We start from the raw sequence: 13,940 nt of genomic DNA, 5'->3' as shown, positions 1-13,940 counted from the left end.
ACTCGTCGAGACTAACTAGCACATAGTTTGCTTTTTCAGGCTCGATTCTTGATGTAATAATATTTTTATTCTTCATTGCCACTCTAGAGAGTGGTTACCTCGGTTGTTTGGCTTTAAACATCATCGGAGTATTATAGCTGCTGCTCTCCGAGGCGGAAGCCTCCCCCTCGGACGCGTTAGCAGTCTTCTCGACCGTCTCATTGGTCGATTTCGCCGCCATACTCGACCAAGATACGAGGGACCTTTCCTCACTTCCGATGGCTTCTTTCACGACAGGAGTTAAGAATTCCCCTTTGTCTGTAATAACAGAGACTATTCTCGACGGCGCCCGTCCACTGCTAGTCTTTAGGCTGCCCGAGCCCTTTTTCTCTACCGCCTCTCGTATGCCGTTGGTAAACTCCAGCAACTTCGCACTCTTCTTGGGGGGAGGGGGGGAGACCCTTCGCCGCTTTATAACTCTTTCTGCTGCTCCTCTGGTTTCCTGCTCCAATTCTGCACCCCGTTGCACCATTACTATGGTCCCCGGTCGTATCACCCGATCGAGAGGGCGCCCCGGATCCCACCCTCCTCTCGTCGTTTGCCCACTCGCTAGATAACCGCCGAGTAGAGCTTGGAACGTCACTCGAGTCAGCCACGGGGCCTGGGGTCACCGAAACCCCCTGCGCCGTTACTTTTTTTCCGATAATATACTTCTCCATTTTTATTAAAGGTAAAGAATAGTCCAAGGTCATAGCCAGTCGTCGTATATCTAACCATAACGCCACTCAAAACGCAAGACAATCATAGTCCCAATGCAAGCCAACGTCGTCATAATAAATCAAAACCCTAATATGTGGCTATACATAAAGTTGATTTACTACATCATACATATGTCGGGTTAAGATCGGAATTTTGGGCGCGTGACAACTCTTCGCGTGGACTAGCCATCGTTTCACAAAGCCAAGATTATATGTACACGTATATACAAGACTGTTACAAAACTTAACAAATAATAAGTCTAATGAATAATAAGCTTAACGAATAGTAAGATTAATGAATAATATGATTTACGAATAATGAATTTAATGAACACTATTAACAATGTTTTTGTTGGGTTCAAACGAATCCACGGCCAACGAGTAACTCTTTACTAAGCGTAAAAAAATAATCTTAGGCGAAAATACGATTGACGAAAATGCTCGACGTGTCACTCTCCAAGGCAATCGCACGAATGCCTGCCTCGTGGAGATTTTTCTCGCTGTACGATTGCCTCTTGTTTTTGTATACTCGTTTGGAAGCATCGAGAAGGTTCCAAACGCTCGTTACTAGAAAACTTCTGCCTGGAATTTGATACGCACTCGTTGAAAGCATCGAGAAAGTTCCAACCGCCGTTGCTAGGCAGTTTCTGCCTGGAGTTTGTTTATTGATACAATGTATGTTCCATTGTATCGGCACCTCCGAGGCAACCTCACACGTGGCTAGGCCCGCTCTCGAGGCGGCACGCCGCCACAATCACACTTCTCGGAAAACCCATACAACCACTCCAGACCTCCGTTAGGCAAAACGTTTATCTCGTGACCGTGGCTACGTTCGGCGACCAATTGTCACCTCGAACTCAATCTCGCTATCACAAATTTTAAACAATTACAGCTATGATAAAATCTAGACTAAAGTACTAGAGGATGTTCCCAAATTTTCCAAGGAAAGGCTTCGGCTTTCCTTTCATCTCCGACACATATAATCCATTATTTTTTTTACCTTATGGTACTTATGGTATGGTAATTATTTTTACCTTATGGACTATAATCAAATTTCAAATGTCTTAAACTATTGATTATCGCAGAGCACTATGTTTTATACAATTTTTTTAAGTATTATATATTATTATATTGTTTAATATATTATTTTGTTATTTATTGTTGAAAATGACAATGTGAGTTCGTTCTCGCCATCCATGCCGCAAATGCGTTACTTATAAGAAATAGTAACTAGAAGATAGTCTTAGTTACAATCGATAGATTTAATCGATAGGCTCAAGATGCCTTTTTGTTTTTATCCCTAGTTTTTGTAAGAGCGTGCAATGAAGGTTTTTTGGCTCAGAACGGTGTGATAGATTTATTCATTCAATAAAATAATTACCATTGTGATCCTACCTCTGAGTATAGAAATAGCAACAGGTTACGGGCCCAGGTGCAATAATTAGTTATTATTTTATTGAAAATGTTATTAATAGTAATAATATTGAGGAGCGCAGAAGATAACCTAAAAACAAAAGAAATGGGTGCGTGATCGATGATTCAGTGTTGAATATCATAAGGGCGCTTTATCGAGTATACAATAATTGCTTGCGTGATAATACAGTTGTCAAAAGAAAAAAAAAAGAAACAAATGTCGAGCGGGGCGAGTTTAAGTATTAAAAAGCTAAACAAAGTAAATTACGACACATGGAAATTACAAATAGAGGCAATACTCATTAAAGATGACTTGTGGAAATATGCAAATGGTTCAATAATTAAACCTGAAGCATTGGATGAAGTCTCTTTATGGAATAAAAGGGATGGTAAAGTCAGAGCCGATGTTATTCTTACCATAAGTTCGAGTGAGCTATGTCATGTGAAGCAAGAAAAGCTACGCTCCTAAAGCAATTATTATTCGCGAAAATGTCCGGTAGTGAAAATATGTACGATCACTTAAATAATTATTTCAGTCACGTGGATAAATTAAAAGAAATGGATATTCCAATCGCTGATAATTTATTGTCAATCCTATTATTATATAGCGTCCCGAACACATACGTAAATTTTAGATGTGCAATCGAATCGCGGGACCAATTACCTACTCCAGATGCGCTTAAGATAAAATTATTAGAAGAAGCTGATTCTCGTCATAATTCAAATGCTGTAAAAGATTACCAAGAAGCTCTGCAAGTGGAAGATTCAAATAAACACAAAAGCTATGATAAAAATAGAAATTCTTAAAATAAAAATGGATTTATTAAAGCTAACAAAGTAAAACACATCGAATGTTTTTACTGTCACAAACGTAAACATAAGGCAAATCAGTGTTTGAAGAAGAAAAACGATGATCATAAAGCTCAACTAGTACAAGTTCCTCAAATACCCAAAATTGAACAATGCTTGCGTGCTTCCAATATTCAGGATGAAGATAATCAGCATAAAATAGTATTGTTACTGATATTTCATTGAATATAAACATGGAACCACCGATGGAATAGTGCATTGACAGCGGTGCTACGTCACATATGTGCTGTGACTTAAACTGTTTTGAATCCATAGAGCCAGTCAGAAATCAGAAAGTAAAATTAGAGAATGACATATTAACTGAAGTCAAAGGTAAGGGTACTGAAATATTATTTAGTTGTATAAGAAACAAACTTGAGAAATTTAGATTGGAAAACGCTTTATACGTGCCAGAATTAAAAGCAAATTTGATCTCAGTATCAAAAGTTACAGCAAATGGAAAAAGGATCGTATTTACAAATAGAAGGGCTACAATATTTGGAAAGAATGATGAAGTCGTTATTACTGCTATTCGTAAAAGGGATTTATATGTCGGAGACGAAAGGAAAACCGGAGCCTTCCCTTTGCAATTTTGGGAAAGTCTTCTAATGCTTTAGCCTAGATTTTATCATAGCTGTAATTAAGCAATTGTTGTCATTCAATCTGATTGTAATTGCTCGATATTTGTGATAGCGAAAGTGGATTCGAGGTGACAACTGGTCGCCGAATGTAGCCACGGTCACGGGATGAACTTTTTGCTTGACGAAGGTATGGATCGGTTGTATAGTTCTTCCTAGAAATCACATAGAATTCTACTTTGGAGATGTCGATATAATGGGACACACGTTGTATTAGGAATCAAACTCCAGACAGAAACTGCCTAGCAACGGCGTTTGGAACCTTCTCGACGCTTCCAGCGAGCATATAACAAACAAATGCAGTCGTACAGCGAGAAAGATTTTCATCAGATCATCATTCGTGTGATCGCCTTGGAAAGTGATACATCGAGCAGTTTACCGAGCGACTCAGCAATCGTATTTTTTTGTGTCTAAAATTATTCTACGCATAGTAAAGAGTTATCTCGTTGACCGTGGATTTGTTTGAACCCAAGAACATTGTTAATAGCGTTTATTAAACTCATTATTCGTTAAACTTATTATTCGTAAAACCTATTATTCGTTAATCTCATTATTCGTTAAACTTATTATTCGTAAAACATATTATCCGTTAATCTTATTATTCGTTAAACTTATTATTCGTTAAACTTGTTATTCGTTAAACTTATTATTCGTTAATCTAATCATTAGTTAATCTAATCGTTTGTTAAACTTATTATTCATTAAACTCAACATTCATAATATTTTGTAAAATCTTGTATATACGCGTAAATATAATCTCTGTTTTGTAAAACGATGGCTAATTCAAACGAAGAATCGTTACGCGCCTTAAATTCTAATGTTAATCCGACATATATATTGTAGATACAAAATCCGAATATATTGGTATGGTATATGAAAACAGAAATACACTTATGGATTGGCGCTATCCATATGGACACTTAAATGAATCTGATCTTCGGAGATTAATAAATAAAAATATGGTAAATGGTCTACCTAATATAAGATTGAGTAAAATGAATACTTGCGATATATGTTTGAAAGGCAAACAGGCAACAACCCCAGTGCCAAAAAGATCTGAATTAAAGATGTTGGAAAAATTAGAACTGATACATTCTGATGTATGTGGCCCTATAAGACAAACATCTTTGGGTGGAGCTGTTAAGGAAATTCGAGGATTTGGAAATACAAATAATTGACTATATTTCACACACAACAGCTATACATCTATATTACACTCTGAAGAACGTCTTGCACGCACGCTTGTCGCCAACCGACTATACAGAATCTTCTAACGGCAGTCTTTTGTCTCAACTAAGACCTTTTTTTTTTTTTTTTTTAACGTGGAGAAATCCTCATGGACACCCGCTAGCGGGTAGTGTCGGACTCTTACCGACTAAAACTCCACGGTGGCCTGTCCTGACGCCTGAGTCGAGATGCACCCGGGATCTCTCCCGAATTACTCCGGTTGCCCCCGGGCGTCTACCTCTCCTTCTTGTCGAAGGGAGGCGTCCTTCTCTTCTTGGACCGCTGGGGGGGAACCACGCCCCCCAGCGCCTCGCTCCTGCTGCGTCATCCTGGGACCCCGTCCCCTGACGCCTCTTCCTGGTTCGACGTGGTCCTGGCAGGCGTGAGGCCCACTAACTTCTCCGAAAATTCTCCGCACCGGATCGGCGCACTGGCAGGTGCCGCGGACACCGCCAGCTGCCATCCGTCTATGAGAGAATATCAGATCCGTCGGGATGCTCACAGGACTCCGTGGGGGCCACCAACTTCTCCGAAATTTCCGCACCGGATCGGCGAACTGGCTAGTGTCGCGGGCACCGGCCAGCCGCCACCCGACTATAAGAAATATCAGATCCATCGGTGTTTTCCCAGGGTAGTCCTGTGTCCCGGGGCTTCTGCCTGCCTCGTGCTCCTTGGATGGTCCCGGTAAAAATGGCTTCGGTGCGCCTCCTTCCTTCTTTCGTCAACACCTCACGGAGCGGTCACCCATCCTAGACCGCTCCGTGACCGCTGCTGCTTAACTTTCGTGATCGGCCGGGAACGAGTGTTTCCAGCGCGGCTAACGGCGTTGACGTCTCAACTAAGACCTGGACGCCCTCTGACCCTTACACACACACTCTCATGTACAGTGTAAATGTATCACTTCCCTAACAGAACCAAAGTATTTTGCCACCTTTATCGATGATACATCAAGGTTTGTATATGTGTATATCCTTAAGACAAAAGATGAAGTTGAAAGTTCATTTTGGAGATTTAGAGCTTTAGTTGAAAGGCAAACGGGTAACAAGGTAAAAACCCTCTGTAAATTCGACCAATTGCGGGGAGACGTAATCGCGAGGAGAGACGTCAACGGGAGTCGTAAATTCCCGTTACGATTATACCAATCGCTCACTTAGATTACACTGATGAGCATAGATAGATAGATAACAATTTGTCGCACGAAGATGCGATAGATATGTACGCTAGAGCAGGGCTCTTATAATGGAAGTTAATGTATTAATAGACGTAGCACTATAATATATTTAGGAGAGGAGATGTATATTCGACAACACCGAGAACCGACAAAAGGTTTGCGTGAAGTATGCGACTCTCGCGCTATGTGTAGACTGCCGCGTTAGGCGTTAGTTTTAGACTGACTGTCACTCTTTTTCTAATACGGACGAAAAGTTCGGTGTGGGTGGCCCCTGTGCCTAAAGAACGCGGATTCGTTGTTCCCACTTTCGTTAGGAAAAGTGAGGGTAACGAACCACGGTGTTGATTGGTCATGACCTGCACTACTGCTCGAAGGGATGAGTAGGAAGTCTCCTACCGTCGTGGTGGATAGATGACCGTATTCGTGAAGAAAACCCAGCTTGTTTTATTAGAGGGCTATTCGGATTTTCCTAATGGGCGCATACCCGCTTCCTCCGTGTTTTAAGTGCGCCTAATAAACCCAAGGACCTCTCTAAAAACCGACTGTGTTTCGAGAATATTTTTAAGCTTTAGAAATTCTTCAAGACAAACGGATTGAAGACACACGGCGAAACAATACAGGGAAGTGAAAGTTATGGTGGGTCCTTAGGTTTATTGAGGGTCGAAGTGACGTTACGCAGGCCGGTTGTTGTCCGGTCGCGCGGGCTGGCGTGCAGATGTTTTAGGCTGCGTAACACCCTCAGAACTGATAATGGTTTGGAATATTTGGGATAGCATTTCACAAATGAATTGGGAAATTGTGGTATTTGCAGGAAATTTACAACTGCCCACACACCTCAGCAAAATGGAGTAGCTGAGCGAATGAATAGAACACTCGTGGAGATGGCACGATGCATGTTGATCCAGTCAAAGTTACCTATCCAATTTTGGGCAGAAGCTATTAATACGGCATCATACATTAGGAATAGGTGCCCAATAGGTCATGGTAAAACACTACATGAAATTTGGCACAAAAGGAAACGAAATGTGAATCACCTTAAAATTTTTGGTACCGAAGCCTATGTATTAAATAAATGGCCCGATAAAAGTAAATTTGAAGCAAGATATTTCGATGAATCAAAAGCGTTTCGACTATGGGATCCAAGTAAAAGAAAAATCTTAATAAGTAGAGATGTTTCTTTCTTAAGAAATATTGAGTACCACAATGATAAAATTAAAAATAAACTTGAACAATTTAAATATGAACTGATAAGTCAAGAACTTGACGAAGAAATCACAGAAGAGATTCATGAGGAAGAACATGATGATGGTGAAAACATAAATCAAAATGAAAATTATGTTCAGGATAGATCTGTGGTCAAGAGGGGAGGGGGGAAGGAAGGACACACATAATGCAAACAGGAAATGTCGGTAGACCAAGGAAAATTTATAAGACTGTCCCAATTGATCAAGAAACGGTACAATTAGTCAATGATGATTCGACTGAGTTAATAGATGAATTATTATCTGGACCTCATGCAGAAAAATGGAAAGAAGCCATGAAAGAGGAACATGACGTGTATTTTCGATCAATCACAGGGAGACGCAATCGCGAGGAAACACGTCAACGGGAGTCGTAAATTCCCGTTACTATTATAATAATCGACGCCGCGAATAGATCGATTCCCTGATTTCCGTTGAGATAATAGGGGTGGTTGAGGTGGTATAATGCTGCGATTAACAGGGTTATAAAATTTATATTTCCAACACTTAATACACTCAAGAGTTACACCGTTTCGTATGATATAAGTCGTAGACGATGATTTGGCGTATCAAGATGCGATATACATGCACAATATTCTTTGGGAATAGAGCAAGGCCCTTACAGTTGAGTTTCTTGTTGTAGTTGAAGTAGCAATAGAGGAGACGTAGAGTTGACACTGCTGATGTCGTAGAAGAAGTATAGAGATGTAGTGACTGCTTTGTAGTCTAGGGGATCAGTGACGTTCGTTCTTTTGTGATTACGGAGGAAAGCTCGGAGTGGATGTGTCTTTTGAACTAAGAACGTGGATTCGTTGTTCACACTTTCGTTAGAACAGTGAGGGTAACGATCCGTGATGCCCATTGGTTATAGCCAATATTAATAAGTGAAGATTGGAGGAGGAAGCCTCCTACCGACGTGACTCGGGGGTGACCTTGTGCATAGGAAAAACCTGCTTTTCCGTTAAACACCCATTCGCTTTCTCCGTAATCTGTAAGAACGTGCAATAAACCTAAAGACAGTTTTAAATACCAGGTATAAACCGAAAATACTTGCAGGATTAAAGGTTCCTGCAAGCTAGTAAGATTCGGTTTATGGTGGGGCCTTAGGTTTATTGAGGGTCTGTCGAAAGAGGATTGGGCCTTGACGGTCAGACAGTGAAGGACGTTGCACGGACCATTTCACGCGACGTAACATGACGCCTTGATCAAAAATAACGTTTCGGAATTAGTAAAATGTCCAGTAAATAGATCTGCAATTGCATCAAAATGGGTTTTAATGACCAAATACAATGAAAATGGAAAAGTTGAACTCAAAAAAGCTAGGTTAGTAGCGAGAGGTTTTGCTAAAAAACCAAGTATTAAATACAATGAAACCTTCGCTACTGTGGCACGATTAACTTCCATTAGAGTTATAATGGCCTTAGCTGCTATATTAAAATTGGATTTATATCAATTGGATATAACCATGGCATATACCTATAGTGATCTGAATGAAAATATTTAGATGCATCAAGCCAAATATTTTGAAGTACCGCGCAAGGAAGATTATATATACCATCTAAAGAAATCTTTATATGGATTGAAGCAATCCGGTAAACAAATGGTTTGATAAATTAAATGGCTGCTTGAAAGAACTTCCCCTTAATCAAGTTGAAGAAGATCCTTGTGTTTATTCAATAAGAGATGGAGATAAAATCCTCACACTGGCAGTTTATGTGGATAACTTAATAATAGCCACTAATAGATATATGTTGTTTACTTACTTAACAGAAAATTTAATGGAAAAGTTCGAAATAAGAGATCTTGGAAAATTGAATTTTTGTTTGGGCCATTTATCAAAATGAAGAGATCAAAGAGGTAAAAATAAGTCAAGAGGAAATATATTACAGATATGGTGAGGAAATTCGGTCTTGAAGATGCTAAAATCGCAACTACCCCATTGGAAGCAAAAATAAATTTAAGCAAAGATGACGATTCACCTGAAATTGATTCGAACATCTATCAGCCATTGATCGAATCATTAATGTATGTCGTCATAGCTACCTGACCCGATATAATATATGCTGTGAGCGTACTAAGTTGTTTTAATAACAACCCAAAGGAAAGTCATTGGTTATCCGCCAAAAGGGTCTGACGTTACCTTAAGGGAACGTCTAACATTGGTCCGTGTTTCAGGGATATTGGTGATGATATAACAGGATATGTCGAATCCGACTGGGGGGGGGGGTGATATTGATGATAAAAAATCCAGAACTGGCTTCATATTCAAACTATCGAATGGTGCTATATCATGGGAATCTAGAAAGCGAAAAGGTGTGGCAATTTCCAGCACCGAAGCAGAATGCATGACGCTAACAGAAGCCACTCCAGAAGCCGTATACTTGCGACGATTTCTAAGCAAGTTTGATATGATCGCTGAAGAAAGAGCAATCGAAATATATTGTGACAACCAGAATGCAGCCAAGTGAATTCAAAATCCAGTGTTCCACGGTCACACGAAACATATAGACATCTGCCATCATTATATTCGTGAAATTTTCCAAAAAGGAATCATTGGAATTCGCTATATGCCCACAAATGAGATGCCAGCCGATTTACTAACGAAAAGCTTGAGCAAGCCAAGTCATAGTGTTCACCTAGAGACCATTGGTTTGACGAGCATTCGAATTCCGTTGAGAGGGGGTGTTGTAAACGACAGCGTGAATTCGTGCTCGCCATCCATATGCAAATGCGTTAGTTATAAGAAATAGTAACAGAAGATAGTCCTAGTTACAATCGATAGATTTAATCGATAGGCTTAAGATGCCTTTTTGTTTTTACCCCTCGTTTTTGTAAGAGCATGCAATAAAGGTCTTTCTTTTTGGCTCAGAAGGTGTGATAGATTTATCCATTCAATAAAATAATAATTATTATGATTCTACCTCTGAGTATAGAAATAACAACATTTATTTTATTGTTCATTATTTTTATCGTTATGCGTGCGTATCAAATAAATTACGTTTCATAGTATTTAGCAACTTTATTCTCTAAACATTTTTTTTTTAATTCGCATTTTCCAAAATGTACCAGATTTACAACTGAGTTTGGCTCTATGTTCAATACATTCACTGGCAGTTTACTTCTCCACTTCGAGTCGCCACTCTCATATGTCACTAGTTCATAGTTTTACCAGTACGCCGCCGACAAGGTGGCGGCAACCGGGAACCAAACTCGTGTCACGTAAAATAAGAAAAGGAAATCTCAGATGAAAAGAAAAATAAAATATAAAAAAATAAAAAGAGAATTTATTTTTGAACACGTGGTTTATACTAATTACGATTTGGTTCTGAACTCCAGCCGTGACTTTCCAAGATTGAAGCTCTTACAATTTGCTCATTAAGCACTTCGGCGATATAAATTGTCGCCGAGTGCCGCCACATCTTTATCTCCATCATCAGTCCATCGGGGTTTGTCTGATCGCGCCAACGAAGGTTTTTGAAAAATTTGCGAGGAATTGTATTTGCTACAAAATATTGGGATCGCTATGAACCGATTTTCTGCATGTAATGGTACAAAAGTTATTTCGTTAATCTTAAATATAGCAAGTTTACAATATTTGATAGTGTTCAAAAAGCTAATGATTTTAGAGGAGCAATCATGTTGTAGTTTTCGATCGTGAATTGGCTGGGTTTGTTTACAAAGCGTAATTCCTATCCCGTGAATTTAAGGCAACTAAGAGTATTATTACTAGTATTATTTTAGAGTATTATTATTAGTATTATTATTAGCAGTATCCTGAAAAAAGTACGTTTTCAATCGGTCACCATCTATCTTTTTCTTAACATTGTCAATAGAAATAAAGTAATAAGAAGTTTTCACATCGTTGATTCTGTAGGGTTCTAACCATTCAATATCCAACTTATCTCTTTTATGGCCGTTGTGAATTAAAACAAAGTCTCCTTTCCTAAACACGGCCTGAGTTTTAACAATCTTTCTCTCTTAGTCTCGCTTTTATCGTTGCTTATTCTGAATGAGCGTTTTGCGAGCTGTTTCCCAATATTTATTCAACTATTTCTGCCAAAGTGAGTACATACCATAGGTAAGTGTGGGGAATTTGGATATTGCGGAAGGTAAGTTAGCTTTTCGCCCAAAGGTCAATTCAAAGGGAGAGAATCCTGTTCCTTCATGTTTCGCGGTGTTGTACCCTAAACAAATGAAATTAAGTACTTCATCCCATTCTTTGTCATTGTCGTGTAATGCAGTACGAATTAAATCTTTAACTGAGGCATGCGTTCTTTCGAGGGATCCGTTACTTTGTGGGTGAAATGAAGTTGTTTTGATGTGTTTGATTTTAAAAGCTTCTTCAAATTTCGTCATTAAATCGCTAACAAAATTTTGTCCCTGGTCTGTTAGGATCGTCTTTGATGCCGAAAATACGTAAATATAGTGTTCAGTGAGCGCGTTAATTATGGATTCAGTTCGCTGCGTTTTAAGGGGGACTAATATCAGATATTTCGTAAGTTCATCGTGAATTGAAAGTATGTATTGATTTCCGCGTTTGGTTTTCATCGCGTTTGGTTTGGTCATCATCGGTCCTATGATGTCCATAGCGATTTTGTCGTTAGGGTTAAGTGGCGTGTCTGAGATTTGTGGGGATTCTTTGGGTCTGATACGTGGTAGTTTCTCCTTTTGACATGTGTCGCATGTTTTCACAAAGTTTTCTACTCTTTCTAAAAGTCCGGAAATTTTGAATTTATCCTTGATCCGTTGATACGTTTTCTGTATCCCTAAATGTCCTACGGTGTCGTTGTGGTTTTCATTTATTGCTTGTATTATTTCGTTTTCGTCTAGTTTTAAGATGGGATTAGGTGCATAAGTAATTTTCTTGTACGTGTCGTTAAAATATATTAGCATGAGTTTAATCTGTGTTTTCTCTAATTCAGTGAAATCGTTATTTCCTTTGCCGACTTTTGTTGTATCTTTAAGAATTTTGTAAAGTCTTCTGATCCAAAGTGTCTCGTCGTATTCTCCTAAATCGTTTCGAGATAATTGGTAAAATGTTGGCAACCGGACAAATATGAATTCGTAAAACCCAAACTAGAATACTTAGGCCATGTAGGTAGTTTCATCCGAAGGAGTTAAACCAAACCCCAAGAAATTAGACGCTGTAAAAAACTTTCGATTACCCCGTAATGCCACGGACATGAAATTGTTACGTTTTATTTGGATCGTTTTGGTTGTGTTGCCGTTAAGTTTTGAATTCAGGTTAAATTGTAGTATTGTCTGTTGTTTAATGCGATTTGAAATTAAACTCCACGTTTCGGCTAACCTGCTACGCGCAGGAGTACTGGCACGGGAGAGGATCAAGGTCGATGAAAATAAATGTCCGCTTAATCCTATTATATTATTAGACAAATATTCTTCACAAAAGAAATGTTTATTCGTATTCTAATTGGATATTGACAGAATTGTCGTTGAAATTTCGAATACTCGGAGTTACAATCGTTCGCAATACGTTTTCACTCTTATTAATTACAAGATTTTAATTTCGATAGATTCTCGATAGTTTACAAATTGACAAATACAAACACGTCGATTAACAAGACTAACAAGAGCTGGGAACTAATGAAACAAAGAACTAAAAGTTAAAGAACTAAAGGACTAAAGAATTTAAGAACTGGGAGCGAAAACTAAGTGCTAAAAGAACTAAAAGCTGAAAAGCTAAGGAACTAAAGAATTGAAAGGCAAAGGAACTGAGAAATTAAGAGCTAAAGGAATTGAGAATTAATCACTATGAACAAGAAATTACTTGCCAAGAAATGGGGAACTGATCGCCAAGAACCAAGGAAATGATCACCAAGAACTGAGGAACTAATCACACAAAACTGAGGAATTAACTACTCTGAGCTAAGGAATTATTTTCTCTCTCTTCTATGTCGCTACACTTATTTATATTTATCTACCGTGGAGGGGTCGTCATGTGACGGGTTATTCCGTGGGGGTTGTGAGGCTCGAATTTGGTTGCTATACAAATTGTTAAAATTTATTTAAATTTCAAATTGGAACGCTCACTCGCGCTATTGGTAGTTTTAGTCTATGTTACGGCGCGTGCGCAGCACGGGACGTGACAATACCACACTCCCATACTTATCTACATCCCATGCTGATTAAAAACTACTTCCATTATATTCCCCCTATCTCATAACATAATTAAATTAATAATATAAATTAATTTGCCCACATATCTCATTAAAATAGAACCATCTGTAAACTCATACTATAAGATCGTGATACTACTCATTATATTATTCATCCACCTATATAATTAATATAAAACTTCGAGTCATGCCTTATAAAATCATTCTAGTATACTTCCAGTCATACCATATAAACTCATTGTTCCTTTCTATTGCTATATACCTCCTCCCTTGCACTAACCCATCGAATTAGGCTCCTATTAATAATTATAATTATCTATTACCTTTGATTATTCAACGTAACCAATGGACGATATTTGTTTTTAGGAGGGATCATCAAAATAATGTCGATCAGCCCGCTGTCTAAACAACTCAACTCAAAATTTCCCTGCGCCTTGTAGATCACAAATTTATTACTACATACATATATATGTCGGAGAGGTGACAGCTATAGGATTGTGGGCGTTTGATAAATCTTCATTGGAACT

At 38.7% G+C, this 13,940-nt stretch overlaps 1 pseudogene; it reads left to right on the top strand.

Moving 5' to 3' along the window:
• Positions 1-2,544: 2,544 nt before the first annotated feature.
• LOC143303375 (uncharacterized) lies at positions 2,545-9,963 on the top strand (annotated as a pseudogene).
• The last annotated feature ends 3,977 nt before the right edge of the window (positions 9,964-13,940 follow it).

This window comes from Bombus vancouverensis, chromosome 11 (genome assembly GCF_051014615.1).
Source record: "Bombus vancouverensis nearcticus chromosome 11, iyBomVanc1_principal, whole genome shotgun sequence".
In the NCBI taxonomy this organism is placed as follows: Eukaryota; Metazoa; Arthropoda; class Insecta; order Hymenoptera; family Apidae; genus Bombus; species Bombus vancouverensis.
The sequence above is the reverse complement of the archived record's forward strand: the minus strand, read 5'-3'. Positions and strand labels throughout refer to the sequence as shown.